This window comes from Lepisma saccharinum, chromosome 5 (genome assembly GCF_977018435.1).
Source record: "Lepisma saccharinum chromosome 5, izLepSacc3.1, whole genome shotgun sequence".
Classification (NCBI taxonomy): Eukaryota; Metazoa; Arthropoda; class Insecta; order Zygentoma; family Lepismatidae; genus Lepisma; species Lepisma saccharinum.
Genome location: NC_139233.1, coordinates 54,244,348 through 54,270,375, shown reverse-complemented (window position 1 = coordinate 54,270,375; position 26,028 = coordinate 54,244,348).

Sequence of the window (26,028 nt, the reverse complement as noted above, 5' to 3'; positions counted from 1 at the left end):
CCCTATTGAAAGTCACTGAAAATGTTACAACTCAGACTGTATACTTAAAATATATGGGGTAAGGAAGCATAAAGTTGATGGTCAAATATTTACATGTACTATAGTTTGGTTCCTTGATATTGGCGATTAAAGGACACTCTACTGCTTCTATTTGAGCCGCTCCCTTTCTTCTCAGTTGTATGGGCATGATAGATTTTCAAATTGGCCATGGATAGATTTCCACGTTCGATAGAGTAAGGAGTAATACTTTTCATGAACAAGATTGATTGACTGATTGGGTTTATGTTTCTTCGCTTTTCTGCCACTTTTGGCAAATCACCAGGATGCAGATGAGTGATGAAGTGTTGAAATTCATGAAGAGACTAACAAAGAACATCCATGAGCAGGCCAGGATTCGAACCCGTGACCCGTGCTAACTACTCCTCCGTGGAGGCCGGGTTAACCATGAACATGAGTACGGCTGTATCATTACAGAAATAGATGATTACAGGAAATTGAATTCGGGGTTTCCAAGCACATTCCTTTACCCAAAAATTCATAGTCCCCCCCTGTCTCGCGGATAAAGGGAAAGGGAACAGGAAGCACGTCAGCTGCTGCTGCATATATTAATTTCCAATGCATACACGATGAACCCGCGTGGCGGAAGTTACGTCAGAAGGAAGTAAAGACCAATCTGTCGGATGGAATCGTGCATGTTATTGTTTGCACCATCTCAGCCGGATGATGTGAAAAGAGGATGAAGAACGTGCTCGATGAAGCAGAAGACAAACAAATGAATAATGGACAACCACAAAATGAAAGCATATTTTGCTAATAGACACTCACTCACATAAAAGCGTAAACCAGGTAATTAAACAATGCAGTGTGGTGAATGATTACAATTTTCTTCTTTAAATCGATAAGTCCTAACAAATAATAACAAAAATGTAGCGACGACTTCAAGGAATATATATTATTTGCAGATATATTTTGCTTAATGAAAACATCTAACATATTTAATCAGATTTTTCCAGTTAAAATGTCTCTTCAGTGGCCAAGCACGTTGATTGATCTACTAATGATTGAAGGTTCGCAGTTCAAGAGTTATTTTTGTAAAGTACATTTAATACTCAGATAGGCTAGACGCGTAGAATAATACCGGATCGATTTGAACCACTCTGTGCATGCACCGTGAATCGAACCTGACACCAAATAAACCGCTGCAAAATGTGGATGTATAGATCATTCGATTTACATAACAATATTTATGAACCCAAATTCTGAATCTTGCCAAAGCCATCGCCAGTAATATGTTCCTGGGTACGCTCAGTGATGGCGCCAGAGGGAAGGCGGGAGGGCGGAATATCTGGTGGACGCCTTCTCGGAAGGCTGTTCCGCCCGAACTGCCAGAAATCAAGATAAACTAGATAAATACATGCACTTTCGGCCACAATATGCAATTTCCGTGGTATTTAGTAGTAATGTCCCCCCTCTCCCTCCTCACCTATATTTTCTGGCACAGTCACACACGCACACAATCTCTCAGTCTCCATATATTCTGTTTCTCTCTCTTTCTCTCTCTCTCTCTCTCTCTCTCTCTCTCTCTCTCCTCTTTCTTTTACCCCTATCTCCCTATATATCTTCTCTTCCAGCCCCCTTATCTCACATATACCTTATTTCTCCCACTTTCTCCTCTTCCTTTAACCTTGTCTATCCCTTTCTCCTTACTTCTCTCTCTCACTCTCTCTCTCTCTCTCTCTCTCCCCTCTTCTATTTTGCTCTCTGTATCCTTTTTCCTTCTCTTTCCTTATCCCTTTAGTTTCTCTATCTCTCTCCTTATCCTAATATCTTCTCTATACCTTTCTGTCTCCTTATCTTTTCCTTTTCTATCTCTTTCTTTCTTTCCTTCTCTTCTCTTCCTTTCCATTATGTATTCCTTTGTCTTACTTTTTCCCTCCCTTATCTTTTACTCTCCTTATCATTTTCCCTTATCTATCCCTCCGTACCCTTTTCCATTCTTTATCTTCCTTTCTCTATTTCTCTCTCTGTGTGTTCTCTTTCATTCTCTCTTCTCAATCCCTTTATCAATTTCTCCAATTTCTCTTACACTCCCCCTTTCCTTTTCTCTTCTCTATCCCTTTCTCCATCTCTCTCTACGCTTTTCCATTTTCTCTTATAAATCCCTTCCTTTTTATTTATTTCTCACCCACTCACCCTCCCCTCTCTCTTGAAAAACCATACAACTATGCCTAATCTATGCTAATTTTGACCTCAAGATGATAGATGTATACCAAGGCTGACATTTTGTCAGTTCCAAATTTCTGTTTTGCAAAACAAGAAGATTTATACACAAGCAACGTCTCGTATCCGCCGTTGTAAGTGAATATCTAAATGCCCTCCAGCCCGGGTGGTCGTGGTGCTGCATAGAAATAAGTCTACATGAAGAGATACCAGAAGCCACGAGACCAGATAAATACCACGGCGCCTTTGTACGGAATGGAAACATCGATTTGTATCCATCCTCTTGTTCCTGGTACAAATAGACTTCAGTTTATTGTGCTCTTCAACGAGTTTCCTCTGAGATGAACCTTGTAGAAAACGGAGGGCAAAAACCTTGTTCGCAAGAAATACTTCGGCAGCCTCTATTGTATTGCTTCGTTTGAACAGGAAAATGATATCGAGACAAACGAGACATAATTGAGTCTCTTCTCTTTCATGTGCGAGGATGTCTGTCTCGTTCTCCTCTAATTCTCGACTCTTTCTCTATCTATTTCTGTTACTTTATGCCCCTTTTCTACCTCTTGGGTTAATGATACATGCATAGGACCTCTGGCTTCCTAGCGCGATGCATTGACCACTCTGCCACGGAGGAACTCTCGGTTTCGTCTCGATTTATGATTAGAGGAAAAGGTCTAAATGTGGCCCCGCCCTTTCTATGTTGTCTTTTTCGGAGTAAAAAATTTAATATATCAAGCATCTGCCTTTAAAATGCATATCTATGAAATATATATTTAAATGTAATAGTATGCTAAAGTATAGAAGGTCTCTATTTTTTTTATAAAAAGGAATTTCCAAAAAACGGTAAAGTGATGCATTTCAAAATTGTGGTTTACATATGAGCTAGTACTGGCAATATCACAAAAAGCAATTAAAATTTTAAAAAAACAGTCATTTATTGCTAAAACATTATAAAATTCATATTTATGAATAATCTGTTGTTTTGAAAATCACGCGGAATGGGAAAAATCGAAATTAAGAAAAAAAATCCAAATATTTGTTGAAAATGTGATCTCAACATTAGATCTCATGTCATAGCCCATATTTAGACCATAACGCTATTTTTTTTTTTCAATTTATATTCGCTCTCTGTGGTACATATTTCACAAACAAATCATGGCATTATAAAAGCCCTCATTTTTTTATGTACCGCTAATATCATAACCTATACAAAGCAGATAAGAATTCAGAAAACGCTTAGTTAAAACAAACATACCTGCAAGAAGTTTCGGAAGTCGCAATTCTATAACAGCGTTCAAGGCCGAAACGAACCACCACTTTCTCTTTCGAATTGGCGCCGCAACCTTTGCCCTTGACAGATAACCAATTTCCACACCCTCCGCCAGGCTGCAGCACCTTGGAGCGCTGGTAAGTCCAAAACCCATATTTAAACCTTCGCCCATATTTAAACCTTCTCCTCTAACTGTCTCGTTCTCGTCTCGGAATACCTAAGCACAAACATTCGAAGCGTGAAGAAGTCATTCAGGCAAATAACGTTTCTGTTCGACTTCTCACTTCGATGTTAGGAACCACCATAAAACTGAATTTTATCCGAATGTTTGCAACGGTGTAGCACGTGTTCAAAAATTGCCTCTAATGGATTAATTTTGAAATTACAATATTCAAAATATATGACTATAAGATAAAGGTAAAACTCTTTCCTACACATTGCAACATACCCTGAAGGCATAGGTGGAGACGTGGAGGTGGTGCCCCACAAGTTCACCATCTCGGCCATTTGTGGACCTGATGTCATCTGCACCTCGCTCCAAACGCCGTACGTATTATTCCCAGATATTACTACATGGCTGATTATCTGGGAAAGATAAAGTCATAGCTATACATATTCTGTTATGTTTTATTGAATTAGTTCAAAATATGTGTCGGTCGATTCCCAGCCTTATTTGATTAACAGCGTTGTTTGTTCAGTGTGTGGATCTCTTATCTCGTTCCTGTGTGTAATCTGCAAACCAATGTCCTGCCTTCGCATCTTCAAACATCATATATGTGGGCTTCATATAAAATCATACACAGGAGATTTACACACATGTGCTGAATCACTCAGTCGCTCTCGCCTCTCCCCCTTTTTTCGTTTCCTCTAGTTCTACACCTCTTGTCCCCTTTTCTTCGTACGAATATTTACATTTCCCACCCATCTATGTTAATTTATTCTCTCTATCTCTCTCTCTCTCTCTCTCTCTCTCTCTCTTTTACACAAAAATAAATCACACACAGTTTTCTTAAGCTAAATACGTGACTTCGAATTACAAACTAAAATTACTTTAACTTGGTCATAAATTCATAGTGTTTATTTATTGAATTACTTTCACTGAATTGAGAAATTCTTAGTTGGGTGCTGTAACAGAACATATTTATATAGAGAAAGGAAGAGGGGTAATTAATAACTAATGGAAAAATTCAAAAAAGAAGAAAAATAATATCAGAAGGGAAGAGAATATTTTCACAAGAAAAGTACAACCATTTACAGCATTTTTAGCGAAGGAAGGATTATTAGAAAGATAAAAGCAAAACAAGGTAGTCAAAATATTCTTACAATTTACGCACTGTCCAAGCGCACATGAATGTGTTTTGACATAACTAGATGGCGGAGCGTAACTGCAATGAATACCTTAGTGCAACAACTTCTATTTTGTATGCGTGTTATAGTTATGAATTTTAGAATTGGATAAAATCTGCATCCTCGGGCATAAATATTCTGGTGAATGTGAGGGAGGTACACTTGTTTTTCTCGGAATATAAACTACTTTCCGTAACCAAGAGACAAATATTTCTATTGGAGAGTGCTGATTTGTTGATTTTTCTAAAAAATGTCATGGATAGTATGTCTTGTGAAAGACGATGCTCTTTGTCATTTTTGCAACTGGCCATAATAAACGGGAGGAACTGATATGGACATAATTGGTACACGCTTGGTAGAAACACGTGACTTTGCACATTGAATTTACACCACTAATGTTTGACCGCGTATGTGGAAGTGCCAGATCAGATTCGACTTCAACTTTATTATTTTTTGCAACTGTCTACAGGATTTCTTCAAAAGAACTCCAGAGTTTTAAAAAATCATAACGGACTAAATAAGTCAGATGGAAGTGTACTATTTTCCATGCACGTTTATGAACTCAAAAAGTTCTGTTTGTGTGTGAATGTGTCATTAGTTGACACTCCTAGAGAGGAAATTTTAATCATTCGTTTGGCTGTGTTTGTTTGCGATTTTTTAACAGGTGGATTGGAAGATGAGAACGATCCCATGCCTACCGCATGGTCCTGACATTTCACCCTTTAATTTTTTTATGTGGGAAATAGGATAATATTAACAAGAAGACTTAGATGGGAAGGCCATGTGGCACGAATGGGAGAGGAAAGAAGAGTTTACAGGATTCTTGTTGGGAAAATTGATGGTAAGAGACCTGTAGGAAGGTCAAGACGAAGATGAGAGGGATAAGGTTGAGATGGAGCTAAAGGAAATCGGTAAAGATGGAATACAGGGTGAGCATAAAGTACTTTCCCTGATTATGAATATTTGCACGGTAGATAGGCAAATAAAACCTATGGCAATAAGTAGTGCAATACATCATTTTTTTCCCATTTCTTTGTTTTGTCTGATTCGTAGAGACGGTCCCATATCATGGCCACCGCGTTCGCCGGACATAACCTCCCTCGACTTTTTTTTATGGGGTTACGTTAAGGACACAGTGTTTAGTTCACCAGTTCCTGATATGCGAACTCTTCAGACACGAATTCGGGATGCTATAGAGACGGTGACGGAAGAAGTGTTGACAAAGAGATGGAGAGAAATTGAGTATTGCCTAGACGTTCTAAGGGCAACAAAGGGAGCACATGTCGAAGTGTACTGATAAGAAACTTTATGAGTTAAGCTACTATTTCCAACAAACCTCATATCTGTATCTAGCATAGTTGTTTAGCAATAAAAGTTTGTAATCAGGGAAATACTTTATGCTCACCCTGTAGATTGGATTGATCTTTCCCTGGATAGAGACTCATGGGAGGCCTATATTGCTGCAGCCATAAACATTCGGGTTTAAGAAGGCTAGAGAGTTAGTTTGTTAGAGTTATTTATTATCTAAATTTGTTGGAGAGTTTGATTAAACTTCAAAATTCACTTCCTGCATTATCTTCCGTTTGAACTACAGCCTGTTTCTGCTCTTGAAAGTTGTGTGTGATGAGATGACGTGTGGTCCGAGTAGAAAAGACACGATTTCCAATCGATCACATTCACAGATTTCATATTAAGCTCCCTCTCTACGCACTTCCAGGAATTACCACTAGGACATCAGAGCTTGGTTTGTTCAGCATTCGTCACGGAATAAGCAACTGTTATGTAATTAAATGTGTCTCGCGTGTTTGGGAAAGGAAGGAAACCAAGGCAAACACCACGAGCAATCGCATGCTGTCATACACATTTATACGATGCAGTGTTGCCAAGCTATATTATTAAAAGAGAGCTAAATCGCACCTCAAGTTGATATATCGTTACTTTGACGGAGAAGCAACTTAAGGAAATGCAGTACCGAGTTTCGTGCCCCGCAACTCTGGAATTGAAAAGTACAAAAATGTTCATACACTGGATCGCAAGCAATGATTACTATTACTATTAGCTAAATATATCTTTTGCAGCGAAATTTTCCTTAAATACGCGGGCTGTAGTTTTCGATGGTACAATCAGGTCGGAGGCAAGGGGGCCATGCCCCCTTTGAACAAATAAATGTTTATTTTAATGTGGAGCTGTAAGAACCTACGAAGATAACATTGATGATTTCTTTCAGATTTTGCAAGCATTTCGATTTTGCGTTTGCATAAATGAATTGGTTGTTTGTGGAGTGAGAGGCAGGCTCCAGAAGTCTGCAGTCTGCAATATTATGTAATTTTAGTTTTTAACCAGTGATATAAGGCTACCAGACTTACCAATGCCCAAATCAGAGTTTTCCGCCAATCGTAAAAAGCGTATAAAGTCGTAGGTAGCATATCGATCAGGTGTAAATTCTTATTACACCATCCTTGCCGTACAAAGTGCAACGCAATATCTTACGTGACGAAGTTCCTACCTAATAAACCAAAATTATCTGACCATAGAAATGGTTAGCTGCAGTACCAAGTGTTAAGGAAGGATGACACCGCGTTGAAATTCTAGAGTCGAGACGCTCTGCGTCTATAGAGTGTGCAACGTGGCACACAGACTGCTCCTTTGTGAAGCCAAAACGAATGAAAGGAGCCGATGTGACGAGGATTGGTCAATTCAGGTCCTCTCACGGCGCCGCCACCTCATTAGCTGCTGCTCAGAGAAGAAACAAAAAAAGGTGCTCGGAGCCAAATCAGCGCCTCGGGGTTCCTGCTTGGAGAAGAAATCCAATCAGCCAGCCTCCTTCAGATTTGATTCTCCAAATGAATGTTGTTATCAAGCCCCAGGTGACGTCTTTCGCTCGTCTCCACGGCAGTCTATTTTCTATCTGCCGAGAGTTACTAGTCAAAAAACACACCGGCAGATGGCTGGAATTTTAGTTTACACTTTCGCTCATACATACTCCTTAAGGAAAACAGATTTAGTGATAAGTATTGTGACACACTTTTACCAAGCGTGTTCGGGGATCGAACCTGGAGCCTTTTAGATGAAAGTAATTATTCTATTGGGGGTTAGCGGTAGCTCGTAAGCTCTCGCTTGGCTGCATCTTCTATCTGCGGAGGTACCTTAATAAACTTAACCTACACAATCTTTTATTTGAATGGCAACTCTCATATTTTCGGTTAAAATGACCTAAAGACTGCAAAGGCAAGGTTGGCTTGAGAGAAAAGCGTATTACCTGTCTCGTTCTCGAAGAGAAGACCAATGAGTTTCCAAGTTAAACTCTCACTCACTTGCTGACGTTAGCCTCTTAAATTCTCACTCAGCTTCGCTGTGTACCACTTCCAAACAAGTTTCTGAAAGTCTGAATCCAGCCTCAATCTCCTTCAAAATCCAACTCACTCTCCTCTCTCCAAAACTCAAAAACCCCGAATCACTCTCCTGTTCTCTTCCAAAACTCAAGCCCAACTCCCCTGTCTCTCCAGCGCCAGATCCCACTTCCATTCCTCCTCATCAAAACTCCTCCCCTTTTTCTCTCTCATCAATTTTCCTTTGCAAATATTGGCGAATGCTTTTTGCTGAGCTGGTGCTGAAGTTAACACTTTCCTATACTTCCTGTCAGGCTGCTTAGCTAAACGTAACTCGAAAATGAAAATGAGGGATACGTAACGGTATCCAGCTGGGCGAAAAAAAATTCCTTTGAATTTTTAAAACGTTTAGACAAGTTGCAGGTACAGTGCCGGTTATGCCAATGCAGTCCCTTAGAAGGTCTATTTATTTAATGAAGAAAAATAAAAATACATTTCACATCAGTGAAAATGAACACTACAGACTAACTCTAAAACTAAAGGGAAGGAGAAAAAAAAAATGCAGTCAAAATTAGATTTGGTTGACAGGTGTCAAGTCGTAATCTAATTTGGACTATCGAATATCAAAACAAAAGCTCTGTGGGAGCAAACTAAAATTTAAAAGCCGAGATGGCAATCAAAAATGAGAAGTCCAATGCCATATTTCGTTTGTCTCTAGCATGAATGAAATGAACACGTGCGTACTACAATGTTTATGCTGAGCACGCATACATTGGCTTCCAAGAAATGTTTATCAACACGAGCTAAGCGGTAATGTCGGCTCGGGTCAGAGAACTATGTTTGATACGTCAGACACACACACCACTGAACTCGACCAATCCTCCCACGAGAGGAGTTGCTTATCACTAGTCTGCTGAACTGACGTCAGAATGGCCAAAGCCATAAGTTGTGGCTCCACCCACTAAGCATGTGGGGGGGCTAACACCATAGCACTAGGAATATGGGAGCAACTGCTCACGCCACAAGAAATTTCAAGACAATTTGCACTAATATAAGAGGATCCTGGTGAATATATATTGTATCGAAGCACACGCAAGTTTCTCCGTCCATTGAATCTCTGTGAGAGAATAATATATGTATAGAAGATATAAGTACCATCTTCCAATAAAAATGAGAGAAAAAAAAAGATTGTTGAAAATATATCATATTATAGTGAATAATGCTATACTGCATTACGTATTAAAATACCAAAATTGTCCAACACAATCCATTAAATATGAGTAGATATTTGAATACACACGTGATAAGTAAAGAAAAAAAACAACTTAGTCCACTACAAATACATAATGAGTGGAATATTAAAATCAAATGTCCATTATATGTGTATATATATTGGTTATTAAAAAAGGTAATCCTACAGTCCTTGCTGTATGGCGTAAAAGTTCCTATGTAAAGTCCGGAATGTTCCGAAAACACACGAAAGCACTTGCGTGTATTATCCACTGCATTCCATGGAGTCCGTGCAAAAGTGTTTGCAACTACGAAAACCGGAAAGAGCGTGTCAAAATTTACATCCCAATCATCACGTGAGAATATCGGTCCTTTTGTAGCTTAAGGAACGAGAAGTGTTCATGATTGTACCACTGGATGTAAAATTCTGGGTGAGGGACGTTTGATGAGGGGTGGGGGGTAAATCTTGAAGATCGGCGGGTGAACAGAAGGAAGAAACAGTTGGGTTAATTTGTGCTGCTAACTGTACTGTAAAATTAATCATCCAGGGGAGAATGCTGTTCACCGGACTAGGGAACCTAGTCTCGTAAAGTCTGCCATGCTGTAGAAGTAACAGCTAAAGTAGGTGTGCTTGGCGGGTTGCATATGCCTGCACTCGAGGATGGTAACACACTTGTGGTGGGGACCGTACATGAAAGAAAAGCTGGTCTTGCTGCGTACGGGCGTCTGAATGGTAACCAAATCGAAGGATACTGAAGATGGGGTAAAAGGTGTCATGTTTTCTTCTGGCCACTTGAAACTCGTAGGCTGGGACACATGACGGGAAAAGTTTTCATCCGTTGCATCACTTTGAGCTGGAATGTAGTTCTGACTGGAGTTCCAGCGGAAATATAGACAGTACTTTTGCGAAAAAGGGGCGTGTATCCGCTGCATCTTGAGGGCCAGAGCGTAGAAATTGGAGAAAACTGAAGGTGTGCTCTGGTGGCTAGCACAAATCCCATCGGCCGACGGTCGCTGTGCAGTCCTGAGTTCGAGGAGGTAATGCGAAGTACTCGGCGGGTTTATGTATGCCGGGTGAAAACTGAAATTGTTGACTCCACGAACTGAGAGGCGATGGTAAATGGAGCTGCTCTCTGAAGGTCGCCGCGCGTAGAATTCCAATGTTGAAGGCGTCTCAGGAAATCTCTGCTATGCGATGTAGACGTCATGGAGATACGAGACATAATTAGGTGAGGATAGGAATGAGGTGGCTAATGAAGAAAAAAAAAGGAACAGGGAAAGGTTTCAAAATACAGTCTTTAAAATCACAATAACCCAGAGTATGCCATTCAAATAAAGGTACAAAATCACTAAAAATGGGGCCTAATGTCAAATAAAATATAATAACTAATAATAAAAAGCAATAAAGAATGTAAATCAATTTTAAATAACTGTTATGCTAAAGATGTGAAGGTTCACGATGTGAGACATTATTTTACCATTACGGGAGTGTAAACGTGGTGAAAATATTGATTGAAGGCTAACAAAATTGCAATAATTGTCCGTAAATCTACAGAGGTTTGGGAAAGCAAAATAGATATGCGAATCGGAACAAAATTTGGAATATAGCCGTGATTGTTAGAAATGTGGTTGTCGGAAGGGTAATTGCAGTGACGTAATAAGTGAAAGTTAAATTCTTATGTACTAGTTGAAGAACGACACTTCATGTAATAATGATATAAGGCATAGCCGGTAAGTGCAAAATTCCAGACGACCAGAAGGAATATGGCGATTGAGTATTTTGAGAAAACGATCTCATGTAACGGGATATCTGTGGCCAAAGATTGATTTAATTTCAGTAAAGCTAAGTTCATATCAGTCCAATCCGGAAGGATGATGTCAGAAAAATTGAGAGACAAATTAAAAGGTAGATTAACATCTGACAGTTTGACTGTCGTGTCCAGCGATTGGCGAGTGTGAATTATTTCATCAGCAAAAACAAGTTGATCGAAGTCATTGTAATGCAAAAACACAGAATTTCCTTCCAATACAGACACCGTGGTTTGACTATTGACATTGCCATGAAGAATTTGAGACAGTTTAAATTGTCCTTTACCAGAGATCAGAACACCATTCCGTGTTCGAATTCGTTGTAGCTCGGGGCCAGTATGAGATTTTATTTCCATTGCACAGGAAGTTGTAGAGTTATGGTAAACCAAATTCTGAAGACAAATAACGTTTTCCTGGATTGACAATTCGGCGTGTCTACATATATATAAATGAGACTCATCAGTAAATTTGCAAAATTGATGCGGTTGCTAGGTGTAAATTGCATTTCATATGACCAAGAGATGTAGGCGTGGAAAAAAAATGAAACAAACAAAAAAAATCAATCAAAAATTTCAATCAAGGCTAATTAAGCCAAAACGGGCTGTTGTGGGGAATCCACAACGGTCCGGACGGTACGCGCCTGGCTGGGACACGGGTAGCGACCGTCACGGTCAAGCCCCGGTATGAAATTCGCGTACCGTCGCAATATGCGTCGTGATGTGCGTTGCAATTAGCCAAAGGTAATAAAACACACGACGGTTTAAGAAATTGATTAAATTTACAGTTACGTTACAGAAATAATGATGAATTATAATCGCCAACTAGTAAATAAAATTTCGACCGCAGCTTCAATGCGAGTGATAACTTGAAGTGTAAGAAATTTGTGGCGTCAGGATAATTTTCGTAAAAATTCTGGGGTGGAGAAATTCTAAAAGCTAAGCATGCTGGAACATGGTTCGATCTTGTCCGGCTGCGAGAGCAATACAGTCGCCGCTAGGCAACAGATTTTGCGAAGTCAGGAAAAGGTAACAAGAGATGTATTGTTCTGCTCAGAGTCGGTTCCTTGGAAAAGGAGCGGGGTTAGCTATTGCGCATTGTCATATTGCAATCCTGTCATTGTATCAATTTTCACCTTCGGCCGGAACTGTCCAAGGTTACTGGGTGTATGGGAACGCTGAATCGCAGCCGTCAGAGTTAGCTGGAATTAACTAACGCTAGTAAAACGGAATGGAGGAAATTAACTTGCAAGAAATGTGAGTTATTGCGTTCTTGCGGTTCTCCGCTGGGTACTAGGAGGGGGGGGGGTAAGGTTTGAGAGAGAAAAAATGGTAAGGAAAAGAGAAACGTGACGACGCTTGCAGAAATGTGTACTTGACCGTGCACCAAGAACTATAGTGCAAATGTGGGGTGTAGACATAATGGAAACTATAAATTTATCACAATGAAAAAAATTAGAAACAATTTATATTGGCACGTAAAACAATTATAAATCATCATACATATCGTGATGGACAAAAGCAATGGGTTGATCCTGAGCTAGGATATTAACAGAAATTGGTATTAAATAAGGCTCAGTAACACCTTCATCCATTACGTCAGGTAACTGTCTGTCAGGAGCACAGGTGGGAGGAGCAGGGTGCTGTCTACACTCAATCTGAACAAATGGTATTGGAGAAGGGTTTAGTGATACTATCCCCTGGGTGTTTGTTTCTAGTTCCATGCAAACATTATCATAAACATGATTCATTTCTGAGTTAACTTCGCTAGCTATGTCATGTAGTACCACAATGTCTTGTACTTGAAGCTTCTTTGTTGCAGGCTTAGAGCGATAAAAACGAGAACAGAGTAAAATAATTACTAAAATAAAACATATAACAAAGGTCGCAATGACCAAACTGGTACAGATTACATACGGGAATTGGAACGCTTCTGAAAATATCTCTGTAAATGATAACGCCTGAACTGATGGGAAATTAATATATAATACTATAAGTACTCCCAAACTATTCATAGTAGGATGGTTGCAATCCATTCTTGACCACTTAGTACACTAAATTATCGTTAATTAGGCGTGCTATGAGCTCTATATATATATTTTCAAAAGATACCGTAGCTGTGCGTTTCCTATTCGGTTCTTAAATATAAGTAATCCTATTCTGTTTTTGCACTATAAAATTTATTATTAGAGGCGGGTAAAAGGAAAAAAGTTTGGAAGATGTAAATCCGATGATCTGGAAATAAAAAATTCGACGCTAATAAATATGTGAATGTGTTGTTCAGCCATGAAAATTCTCTAACACTAAAATTACAGTGGAACATCTTATGTTCACATTTCATTATTTATATGTGCTTAGCACATTTATTTGAAAAATATAACTAAAGTCTTCTGGAGACCTACATCTTATGCCATTTCGTCGATAACGAAAGGTACTTTCACCAGTTAATTGGGATCCCTGGGTAACTGGAGAAAGGATAATCAAAAGGCGCATTAAATTATATTTCGTACGTATCACTACTATTATAGTATTGTGTAGGTACTAAATAAACTCCTGGTGTCCATGCGCATTACAGAAAATATATATATCGGTGTTGTTGAAAGTCAATGTTGCTTTCATCTGACGATGTAATTTAGTGTGCATGGCTGAATATTTCACTTAGTGACAACCGTTTGGTTAGTAACAATTGATTATTCACACATAAAATTTATTAACAAATGAAAAGGTATAGAAATGTTACTCGTATTTTATCTTTAAGTGAAAAGGATGTTGTAAAACCTGTATGACTAGATAACGCGCGTACATGCATTGATTTTAATCTTCGATTTGCTCCCCTTCTTCCGTTATGGGCAGATCTTCGTCGCCATCTCCATCTGAAGGTGGGTGATAAATCTTCAAGCGTTGGACAGCAATTTCATCGATGACGGTTTTTCCCCGCTTGTTCGTGAATTCCACCTTGTATGTGTTGGGATTTATTTTTTCTAAAATTGTAGCAGGCCCGCGGAAAATATTACTGAAACATCGCGCCCCGCCAATGCGGTTTGTAGGATCAAAGATCAAGACCTGGTCTCCTTGATTGAAGTTCACAGACTTATGCCGTTTGTCGTAGTATTTCTTCGTCTCCTTGAATCGTTTCTGTAGGCATTCGGCGGCTGATAAACGTGCTTTTTCCAGGATGCGTATCTTCGTCTCGTTGGACGGGTGGTCACACGGTGTTGCGTGGAGAGCCGCTTCCGCCGGAGTCCGGGGTTCAAAGCCGTGAAGTAGGAAAAATGGTGAACTCTTCAAATTCTCATTCCTGCTAATATTACAGGAAAAAATAGCAGGTTGCAAGTAATCGCTCCAGTTACAGTGTGAGCTCGAGACAAATCTCTTGAGAATCTGTTGCAAAGTGCCATGTGATTTTTCAATAATCCCGATTCTATTGTGGAATTGAGCGGGCGCAAACTTAAGCTGTATCCCCATTCTAGAGTTTAATTCCTGGAATACTTTGGATGTGAATCCTGTTCCCCTGTCCGTAGTGATCCCTATCGGACAGCCAAATTTAAGTATTACTTCCTCGTAAATAAAATCAGCAGCGGTCGCAGCTGAAACGTCGGATACCGCCTTGCCAATGAGAAAACGGGTCGCAAAATCTGAGCACGCTAAAATATACTTGTGGCGTAACATGCCACTCGCAGGATAGGGGCCGCTAAAATCGACCGCAATTCTCTCAAAAGGTTTTTGTGGGGGGAAGGTTAAAAGCTCGCCATTTGGGAATCCGACAGGCCTCTTATGCTGCTGACAAACAATACATTCCCTGACAATTTTCTGTATGAGATTCTTCATGAAAGGGAAATAAAATCTAGAAAGAGCATTATGATACGTCTTGGTAAAGCCGAAGTGAGCTCCACCTATAGGAGAACAATGAATCGATTCGACAACCGATTTTTGCAAGGATCGGGGTATACATAGTAGTTTCCGAGATCCACCCGCCATTTTATGTTGCCTATATAGCAAATTATTTTCCAGTGTGTAGGAGCACGCTTGTCTCTGAAGGGTTGGCGAAATGTCCACATTTTCGTCTTCTGGGCTTTCCAAAACTTTAATAATATCACCAAAAAATGAATCTGCACGCTGGTGTGAGGCGACGTCCACAGTGGTGTCCTGCAATAAAAACATGCGTGGTTCTGGCAACTCTGGCTCATTGTCGGCAGGCAAATTGCCACACTCTCTGCTAAGTGAATCTGCTATATTTTGAGTAGATCTACAGTGTGATACAGTATAATTGTACTCTTCGAGAATGGAAGACCACCTTAAGAGTTTAGCAGAAAGATGACGTGATGTGCGAATATAGGTAATAGCTCGGTTGTCTGTAAATAAATCGAACTCCCTGCCAAGTAAGTAGAATCTAAAGCTTTTAAAAGCATATAGAATTGCAGTAAGTTCCAATTCAATTATTCCTAGCTTCTTTTCATGTTCTTTTAACGTGCGACTGCAGTATGCGATAGGTTGGAATTCATTCTGGGCGTTAGGCTGCATTAAAACGCCAGAAATCGCCTTTGTGCTTGCATCGGTATAAAGACGCGTTTCCTTGCCGGGGCTGTATGGTAACAGAACCGGGGCTGTAATTAGTGCATGTTTTAACTTCTCGAAGGCTGCTTGTTGCTCGTCAGTCCATACGAATTTCTTGTTTTTACCGATCAATCTTTGTAGTGGTTCAGCTATTTCTGAAAAGGATTTGATGAATTTTCGGACATAAGAACAAAGTCCTAAAAAACGGCGGACCTGCTTTGTAGTAGTTGGAACTTTGTAGTTGGTGATGGAGTCAATTATTTTGTCAGACACGGAAAAGCCATGCTTTCCGATTTTGTGCCCAAGTGCCATAATTTGAAAATATGCAAAATGACATTTGTGTGGGGCCAGGCGTAATCCTGCAGCAATCAGGCATTGAAATAGCCGTTCAAGTGTTGTTAACATATCTGAAAATTTGTCGGAATAGCAGAAGAGATCATCCATGTAGGATGAAAAATGGTCGTTATTTAAGCCAGAGCAAGCCAATTGAAGGCAGCGGGTTAACGCTGCTGGAGATGTAATATGGCCTTGTACCGCATACTGCATTTCATAGTGACCTTTCCCAGGAATTGTGAATGCTGTGTACTGTTTTGAACTCTCCGATAATGGTATTTGAAAAAATCCGCTGCGGAGATCATACGAAGTATAGTACCGCTTGCCACCCATGTTGTAGAGCGTTTCCTGGAGATTATTTATCGAAAGCGCGTCAAAGACAGTACGTGAATTGAGAAATCTCATATCTTGGAGTAATCTGTAACCACCATCTTTTTTACGAACTAAAAATACAGGAGAATTGAAGGGTGAGGTGCTCGGACGAATTACGCCTTGCCGTAACAAAGTATCAACTTGATCATAAAGTTGCGCACGAAGATGAATCGGTACTTGATAAGGTGGCAAATGAAAATCTGAATCATCCTTTAGCCTGATTTTGTGCTCATAATTTGTCGCTTTACCCATATCATCTTCGGACCACGAAAAAACCTGTTTATATTTGTGCAGTAATTGTAGCAATTGTTCTTTCTCTTCGGGTTGCAGTTCGGGATTAATGTCAAGTGTAGTGACGTCGGGCTGCACGCCACTGGGTTGTTGTGATTCTGCTGTGATATTAACCTGTGCATTTTTAGTACTTTCTCCAAAACTTTCTTTCTGAACATAGATTTCACTTAAACTTTCCCTACTTGCGTCCGTGCACTGGCTAGAGCTGTCACGAGTGCAAAGAGGATGCCAAAGTTCGGCCTGTCCTAGTCTTGTCCCCTTTTTAATAATAATGTTATGCATAAGTGGATTGGTTACCCAAATCAGGGGTGAATCCGAGTTGAGAAGAGCCCGGGGGATTAGCAAGCCGGATTTAGTCTGAAATTGTTGATCTGGTTCTAAAAGATTCCTAGCCTTATCATGAGTATTAACTAATTTCACGGGAATGCATAAGTGAGATCTAGGTTTTACTCTAATCTTTTTAGGTGCCACAAATTCTGGCCGTAAAAGGTGTTGTAGCATATTTGAAACTTTCACGGACACAGAAAAAGGTTTACCACTTTCCCTCTGGATACGGTTTCTGGGAGGAGTACCAAAACGTGTTAAAACAAGTTTGTTGGACTCAAAATCAAGATTTGCCTTGTGACTCTTTAAGAAATCATTTCCCAAAATAATGCCATGCGAAAATTTTGGAATGTATCTGAATGGGTGTCTGAAGGAATGTCCATTAAAAGAAAAGGTCAAAATTACAATTTCATTGATTTGGAGTTGCCCATTAGTGACGCCTTGAACTATTGTATTAATTTTAAATCTTGGGGTATGGGCGGGCGCTGGTATATCTCCTATAACGCTAATTTGAGATCCGCTATCCAAAAGGAACTTGTGCTGCGTACCACAGACTTTACCATTTACATAAATTAAGTCAGCATTTTGAAAAGTGGAAACTGTCAACGTACGACCTACAACATTTGCTGGGCATATGTTTCCTTTATGCCCAGTCCCTAGTCGTTTAAATTGTCTCTATTCTGAAAACAGACAGACGAATCATGATTGGGATAATTGCAAATATCACATCTCTGCCCCTCACGGCGGTCACCGGGCGGACCTCGGTCGCCCCGATCACCGGTCGCGCCCCGGCCCCGCGAAAAATTGCGCCAAGAATGAAAGCGCGAATTTCCATTGCGCCACTGGCCGCGATTGGGGGTCTGATAATGTCTGTTCCGACGAGAACCATTTTGTTGGAAATTATCATTACCACGGCCAAAAGAACCTCTGTTATTTCTATAGTTACCTCTGTAGGATTGACCTTCATAATTAGTATAACGTGGGAAGTTATTTCGGGTGTCTTGTGTATGCCTGTCCTGCTTATTCTGGGCGTTCACCATTTCATCCATCTTAAGAGATAAACTCTTTAATTGAGCTTCGAGACCTGTCTCCTGAGACGAAGGTCCCGGGGTCGAAGGTCCTGGGTTTGAAGGTACAACGTTGTGTACTCTCAAAGAATCCAGTTCAGCCTGCATGGCGGTGACACGCTTCTCGAGGTCGGGATGGGCCTGAGAACGTGGTGTTTCACAAGGTCTCGCCGGCGTGTTGTGAAAGGGGAGCTGTTGCGCACATGGCAGTTTCAATTCATTCACAGGATAGAACAATGAACCTTTCTGAGCTTCTGACATCAACTCCTGGATTTTTCTCTGTTTGATCAAAAACTGAATTTTTTCGAATTGCTTTAAATCTCGCAAGAGCTCAGGGACCGAAGCATATTCCTTCTTATAAGTTTCGCGAATGTATTCAGGTTGAAGACCCAAACACAAATGTTTTATTTGTTTACTGATGGGCATGTTCGGATCCATTTTACATAAGAGAAGCTGCTTATCTCTTATGTAGTCCGAAACTGATTCGTCGTCTCGATGTAGCCTATGCTTAATGCGCTCTTCTAATTGCAGCTTGTCTATGGATCCGGTAAACTCTTCAATCATTTTAGATTTAAAGAGATCATACGTAATGGCCTGATTTCCCATAGTTTGTACCCATGCTTGGTGCCATCTTAAGGCTGGCCCATGTAAAAGAGCCGGCAAAACTTGTAGTTTTTTCGGGGTATCCCAATCATTAAGTAGAGCTAAACTCTCCACTCTATCAAAAAATTTAGTTGCATCTTCTCCGGCCGTGCCTTGGAACTGTAAGCCGTCCAACAAGAACGGGTTAATAAAACCTGTGCATGCCATAGCTCTGGGCGGGACTCGAACTGGGGTGCTAACAGGCAAAAGTCTAGCCCGGCTACGGGTAAATACAGGGCTACGCCTTATTGGGGTGGAGGACGCAGATGGTTGAGTATTTACAAAACTGGATTCTCCGCCAACCACATTCTCTGCCAAAGCTTGGATTCTATCTAGGGTTGCATCTAATTCGTCACAATAATCTAAACTGAACATTCCACATCATTAACCATCACGACGTCGCTGTCAAAAATGAAATAATTTGCCGTGGTCACCAATATAAATTTAGAACAATGAATGCAATTTGTGAGAACATCAAGTGGCGTTAAGAGTGCAAAACACTAAGAAGTGAGATGTGAGAAAAAAATTAAGTTCCAGTTAGTAAAAGGGGTTGCTGTTAAAGTGTGCGACTAGTTTTCCACAATATCATCACTCTCTTGGGTTGGCAAAGTTGCATGTATTGCAAGATGAAATAAATAAAGGCTGATACCACCATTACGTGGAAAATTAACGGTCTATTCTCATCGCATTTCCGGAAAGGAAATGGATGAGAGGCCCAATTCGCACCTCTACCACGTATTGAGACGCAGGTGAACAGAAGGAAGGTTCGGGGATCGAACCTGGAGCCTTTTAGATGAAAGTAATTATTCTATTGGGGGTTAGCGGTAGCTCGTAAGCTCTCGCTTGGCTGCATCTTCTATCTGCGGAGGTACCTTAATAAACTTAACCTACACAATCTTTTATTTGAATGGCAACTCTCATATTTTCGGTTAAAATGACCTAAAGACTGCAAAGGCAAGGTTGGCTTGAGAGAAAAGCGTATTACCTGTCTCGTTCTCGAAGAGAAGACCAATGAGTTTCCAAGTTAAACTCTCACTCACTTGCTGACGTTAGCCTCTTAAATTCTCACTCAGCTTCGCTGTGTACCACTTCCAAACAAGTTTCTGAAAGTCTGAATCCAGCCTCAATCTCCTTCAAAATCCAACTCACTCTCCTCTCTCCAAAACTCAAAAACCCCGAATCACTCTCCTGTTCTCTTCCAAAACTCAAGCCCAACTCCCCTGTCTCTCCAGCGCCAGATCCCACTTCCATTCCTCCTCATCAAAACTCCTCCCCTTTTTCTCTCTCATCAATTTTCCTTTGCAAATATTGGCGAATGCTTTTTGCTGAGCTGGTGCTGAAGTTAACACTTTCCTATACTTCCTGTCAGGCTGCTTAGCTAAACGTAACTCGAAAATGAAAATGAGGGATACGTAACGCTACTATTTCCAACAAACCTCATATCTGTATCTAGCATAGTTGTTTAGCAATAAAAGTTTGTAATCAGGGAAATACTTTATGCTCACCCTGTAGATTGGATTGATCTTTCCCTGGATAGAGACTCATGGGAGGCCTATATTGCTGCAGCCATAAACATTCGGGTTTAAGAAGGCTAGAGAGTTAGTTTGTTAGAGTTATTTATTATCTAAATTTGTTGGAGAGTTTGATTAAACTTCAAAATTCACTTCCTGCATTATCTTCCGTTTGAACTACAGCCTGTTTCTGCTCTTGAAAGTTGTGTGTGATGAGATGACGTGTGGTCCGAGTAGAAAAGACACGATTTCCAATCGATCACATTCACAGATTTCATATTAAGCTCCCTCTCTACGCACTTCCAGGAATTACCACTAGGACATCAGAGCTTGGTTTGTTCAGCATTCGTCACGGAATAAGCAACTGTTATGTAATTAAATGTGTCTCGCGTGTTTGGGAAAGGAAGGAAACCAAGGCAAACACCACGAGCAATCGCATGCTGTCATACACATTTATACGATGCAGTGTTGCCAAGCTATATTATTAAAAGAGAGCTAAATCGCACCTCAAGTTGATATATCGTTACTTTGACGGAGAAGCAACTTAAGGAAATGCAGTACCGAGTTTCGTGCCCCGCAACTCTGGAATTGAAAAGTACAAAAATGTTCATACACTGGATCGCAAGCAATGATTACTATTACTATTAGCTAAATATATCTTTTGCAGCGAAATTTTCCTTAAATACGCGGGCTGTAGTTTTCGATGGTACAATCAGGTCGGAGGCAAGGGGGCCATGCCCCCTTTGAACAAATAAATGTTTATTTTAATGTGGAGCTGTAAGAACCTACGAAGATAACATTGATGATTTCTTTCAGATTTTGCAAGCATTTCGATTTTGCGTTTGCATAAATGAATTGGTTGTTTGTGGAGTGAGAGGCAGGCTCCAGAAGTCTGCAGTCTGCAATATTATGTAATTTTAGTTTTTAACCAGTGATATAAGGCTACCAGACTTACCAATGCCCAAATCAGAGTTTTCCGCCAATCGTAAAAAGCGTATAAAGTCGTAGGTAGCATATCGATCAGGTGTAAATTCTTATTACACCATCCTTGCCGTACAAAGTGCAACGCAATATCTTACGTGACGAAGTTCCTACCTAATAAACCAAAATTATCTGACCATAGAAATGGTTAGCTGCAGTACCAAGTGTTAAGGAAGGATGACACCGCGTTGAAATTCTAGAGTCGAGACGCTCTGCGTCTATAGAGTGTGCAACGTGGCACACAGACTGCTCCTTTGTGAAGCCAAAACGAATGAAAGGAGCCGATGTGACGAGGATTGGTCAATTCAGGTCCTCTCACGGCGCCGCCACCTCATTAGCTGCTGCTCAGAGAAGAAACAAAAAAAGGTGCTCGGAGCCAAATCAGCGCCTCGGGGTTCCTGCTTGGAGAAGAAATCCAATCAGCCAGCCTCCTTCAGATTTGATTCTCCAAATGAATGTTGTTATCAAGCCCCAGGTGACGTCTTTCGCTCGTCTCCACGGCAGTCTATTTTCTATCTGCCGAGAGTTACTAGTCAAAAAACACACCGGCAGATGGCTGGAATTTTAGTTTACACTTTCGCTCATACATACTCCTTAAGGAAAACAGATTTAGTGATAAGTACCAGGTTACAATGCGCTTATACTTATTACTATCCGCTTTTACTTATTCGGTACTGAAAAGAAGTCAGATTACTATCGCCTTGTACTTATTCGGTAGTTAAAGAACAAGTCAGATTACTTACTACTCACTTATACTTATTCTGTAGTGAATAAGTCCCGGTTGCTACTCGTTTTTGCTTATTCGGAACTGAAAATATGTCCGACTGCTATTCGTTTACATTATTCGACACTGAAAACATGTCAGACTCCCATTCGTTTATACTTATTCGACACTGAAAACATGTCAGACTGCTTCTCGCTTATACTTATTGCAATAGTGCTCATACTGGTCTACGACACAGCTAATACACCGACTGGTTCCGCAGAGCCGTTTACAACATTCTAAACACTTTAACAAAGTGGACGGCATTGCAAAGTTTACCAATGATTGGTAGCATAAATAAACAGTGGAAGAACACAAGATTCTACAATACCTCAGGGCTTACTGGGTGTGTAAATGACCAACAAGGTGACCAGGACGCAGGTAACTAGCTACACAGTGAAATATGGAAATTTCAAAAGATGAGAAAGGTTTTATCACATATTTTAGCTGATTAAAACAGGTTTTCTGATTTTTTCCTACGGAGGTATCCGGGCTCTACACTAAACCGGTGAAAAAAATACACCCTCTTTTGTAACATATTTATCTCGGTTAGGCGCTAAATAAACAACTCTGACTTACAGTAAAAACAACTTTATCGCCAAATTACAAACTTATCTCAGTTAAATAAACTGGATTTATCCTAACTAGATGAGCCAATCTTAATTTAAATTTTAAAACAGGTTTATTTCATTAGACTTGTAACCCACTTGAGGCATTCCCTGGTTAATTGAAAGATAAATCCTTTCCCCCTCTTCTACCTTCCGAACATATACTTATTAGAGAAAAGGAATAGGAGGGGAAGAAAGAACCGACCGGGGATTTCCCGGGGTTTGAACCTGGGAGTCTGTTCCATAAAAGAAACTAAATAAAAACTAGAAAGGGGGAGGGAAAGAACCGGCCGGAGTCTACCCGGGTTATGAACCTGGGAACCGGAACTTTACCGGGACCCATCTATTACGGATCTGTAGTCAGGGACTACCCGGGGTTCGAACGTGGGAACCAGAATCAGTGCCGGATCTACAACCCGCAAAACCCCGCAGTTCAGGGGGGCCCGGAGACAAGTAAGCCTTTAAGGGGCCCTCAGCCATTGACATAGTAGAGGGTTCGTATAGCTATGAGTATGTAAAAAATAAACTTAGTTACTCAAGGGTACAGAAACGAATACAATATACACGCATTGTCTCGCGGGGCAGCCCGCAGTTTCCACCGTTCAATGGGCATCGCTGTGTGAAGCGTTGCCGCGTTCCGCGTACAGCTTTACTCCGTTGAATAAAAATCTGTATAAAATCGGTTTCGGAATGTGAATTGGCAATTATAATGGATTTTAAAAACAGATGCAAAGAGCTTTAAAAAAGACCAATATTGTACTTGTAGGACTACCTAATACCAAGGAAACGTTGTTTCGCAAAATTGAAAATTACGGTTCTTTGACAAATTTTAAAAACCTGAAAATTAACAATTGTGTTTAAGACCTTTCTGTTTGCACTATACTAAAATTTCATCAAGATCAGACAACCCGTTTTATATTTAATTAATTTCAAAGAGAGCTATCGTTTGCAAAACTCGAAACAAGCGGCAATTTTTTGTTCTCACAGCGATAAAAAATAGAAGACATAGATTAACGCAGAATTGTAAAAGCTAAATTTTGATGTAACTCGTTTTTATATAGGTCTACTGGTTAATCTGTAATTGGGGGTCCAAACTTGAGTATCTATAATCAAATGAGGCTAGAATATCACGAGAAATGCAGAGGTGAAGGAAGATTTCTTCAACCTATCTTTAATCAAATAAAAGTTACGACTGCATGATTGTAACAAATGTATCATTTTCCAGGTGTGTGAAAACAGTGTCATATAAAGGCTATATATACGTGTATATATCACATCATCCACTTTCCATTAAAAAAAATGAGTTGAATTTAATATGGCGGACGTCCGCTTGGAACACACCAATGAGGTTCCCCTTAGTCCTAACCTGCTTTTATTATGACCAAGAGTACCCAGCCTAGCTCCTTTACTTTTTATAAGGGATGTTGAGGGATTTTTGGAACACCCCCTAGGCCCTTATAGGCGACTTTGTCAACATGAGATCGAGGATTACACATACATTATAAATGTGTATGTATGTGTATATAGTGTGTGTGTGTGTGTGTGTGTAAAGGTAGGTAGGTAGAGGGTTCCCGAGGATTGCTCCTGGGAACTGGGTCCTTAAGGGCTTCATCTCCTAAGGAGGGACCTGGTCGGGGGCTTCCCGGAGTTCGAACCTGGGAAACAAGTCCTCCACTGCTGTTGCTCGGCTTCTCTGGCAGGTAGGCCTTTCCCTGGATATCTGCAAGTTGACATCTGGTTCTGGGAGCCAAAAGGAAACTTGAGTTCTCAGCCCGTGTGAGCTTCTTATATAGCAAATGCAGGTGGCGCTGATGTAACTTACTACGTCACAGATGTACACGTAGCAAACCCCATATATTTACATATTGCTAACTGAGAATAATTAGATTACCCATTTCGTTACTATTAAAAACCCTAAACCAGGAAATCGCCAGAAAATATACATGTCAGTGAAACAACAATGAGCATCGACGGAGCGCAAAGCAGATAAGACAACACGACAATGGAAACAAATGGACCTCAATGCAGCACTTCAACAATTAGAAATCGGAGTTATCAATTCTCAGCTGACAAAACCAAACAGTGCGTTAAATTAACATACCTTGTAACTGCGGGCACGTTACATTATTCAGTACTGAAAGAAACGTCAAATTTGATTCACATATAGAGACACCTAATAGTCCAAGTAGATGCCAGCCGCAAGGTTCACGTTAAGCGGGTATTACAGGCCGCAAATGTTGGCATCGAAGCTCGACCAGGACACAAATCCGCGTCTCTTGCGTATTGTGCCATGGCTCGATCAACTGAGGCGCAGAGCAAGCACTTGATTTCGCCTGAAAACTCGCTTCCGCTTTATTACCTGGGTGGAACTGCCTGTAAGCACTATCCCAACGGGATCTGTTGCCCCTGAAGTACTGATGATGTCCTCGATGGTATCTCACATCCTGGGAGATAGTGAAAACCAGGTTAAACCAGGGACGACCGATTCTTACGGGACTCCCAACTTCGTTCCGAGTGCATTGCAGCCACAGACCTCTAGATACAGACTGGAAACAATGCGCTTTTGTTAGAAGCCACGCGTCTTCGCTCGCGCATAGCCAGGGAGATAGAAATATGGCGGAGCTGCACATTATAGTTTGTTATTATTTTCATATTTATAAAGAAATTACTTGTTCTCACTTGTGAAGTGGAATATGTAGTAGAGTTATAGCCATCTTAGTAAACTTAGAAATTGCAATCTTGTGTGGTGCAATGACTCACAATCTTCAAAATAGTTGTTCCAAGCTTTGAAATTTTTTGTTTCAAGTTGACACACGTTTCCAGTTTGATATCTAGAGGTATGTGATTGCAGCTGTGTGACTGGAGAATCGATTATTATCGATTATGAGCAAGATTTCATATGGATTTCATAGTGGATGTAGTAGCGAAAACTGGCTAAATTCAAAGTAAGTTTCGTTGATAAGCTCGCTTATTGTAAAACAAACTAAGTTGTTTTTGTAGTCACACTCGGGGGAATATGTCCATCGAGGTTAAATGCCCATCCCCTCGTATCTCGCACAACGTTAATGTTATGACAATTCTGCGACTCTTGTTTGAAAGTGCCCTCCGTCGTGAAACGAGGCAGCAGGTTTGGAGATTGTGAGAAGAATATGAAGCCAGGCAGGATTATTTCATGAGGTAAGAAGACAATTTTTGACGTAATAATTTTTTGGACGTTGCTGTATTAACAGTGTGCAATAATATTCCCAAGAGAGAAAGAAACTGAATTATATTTGGTGTAAAGATCAAGAGTCAGGGAAACATATCTGCAGAGTGAAACTGCCGCATGGTGCTCAGAGTTGCCAACCCAGTGATTGAATTTTCTGCTTATAGCTGTGGGGTGAT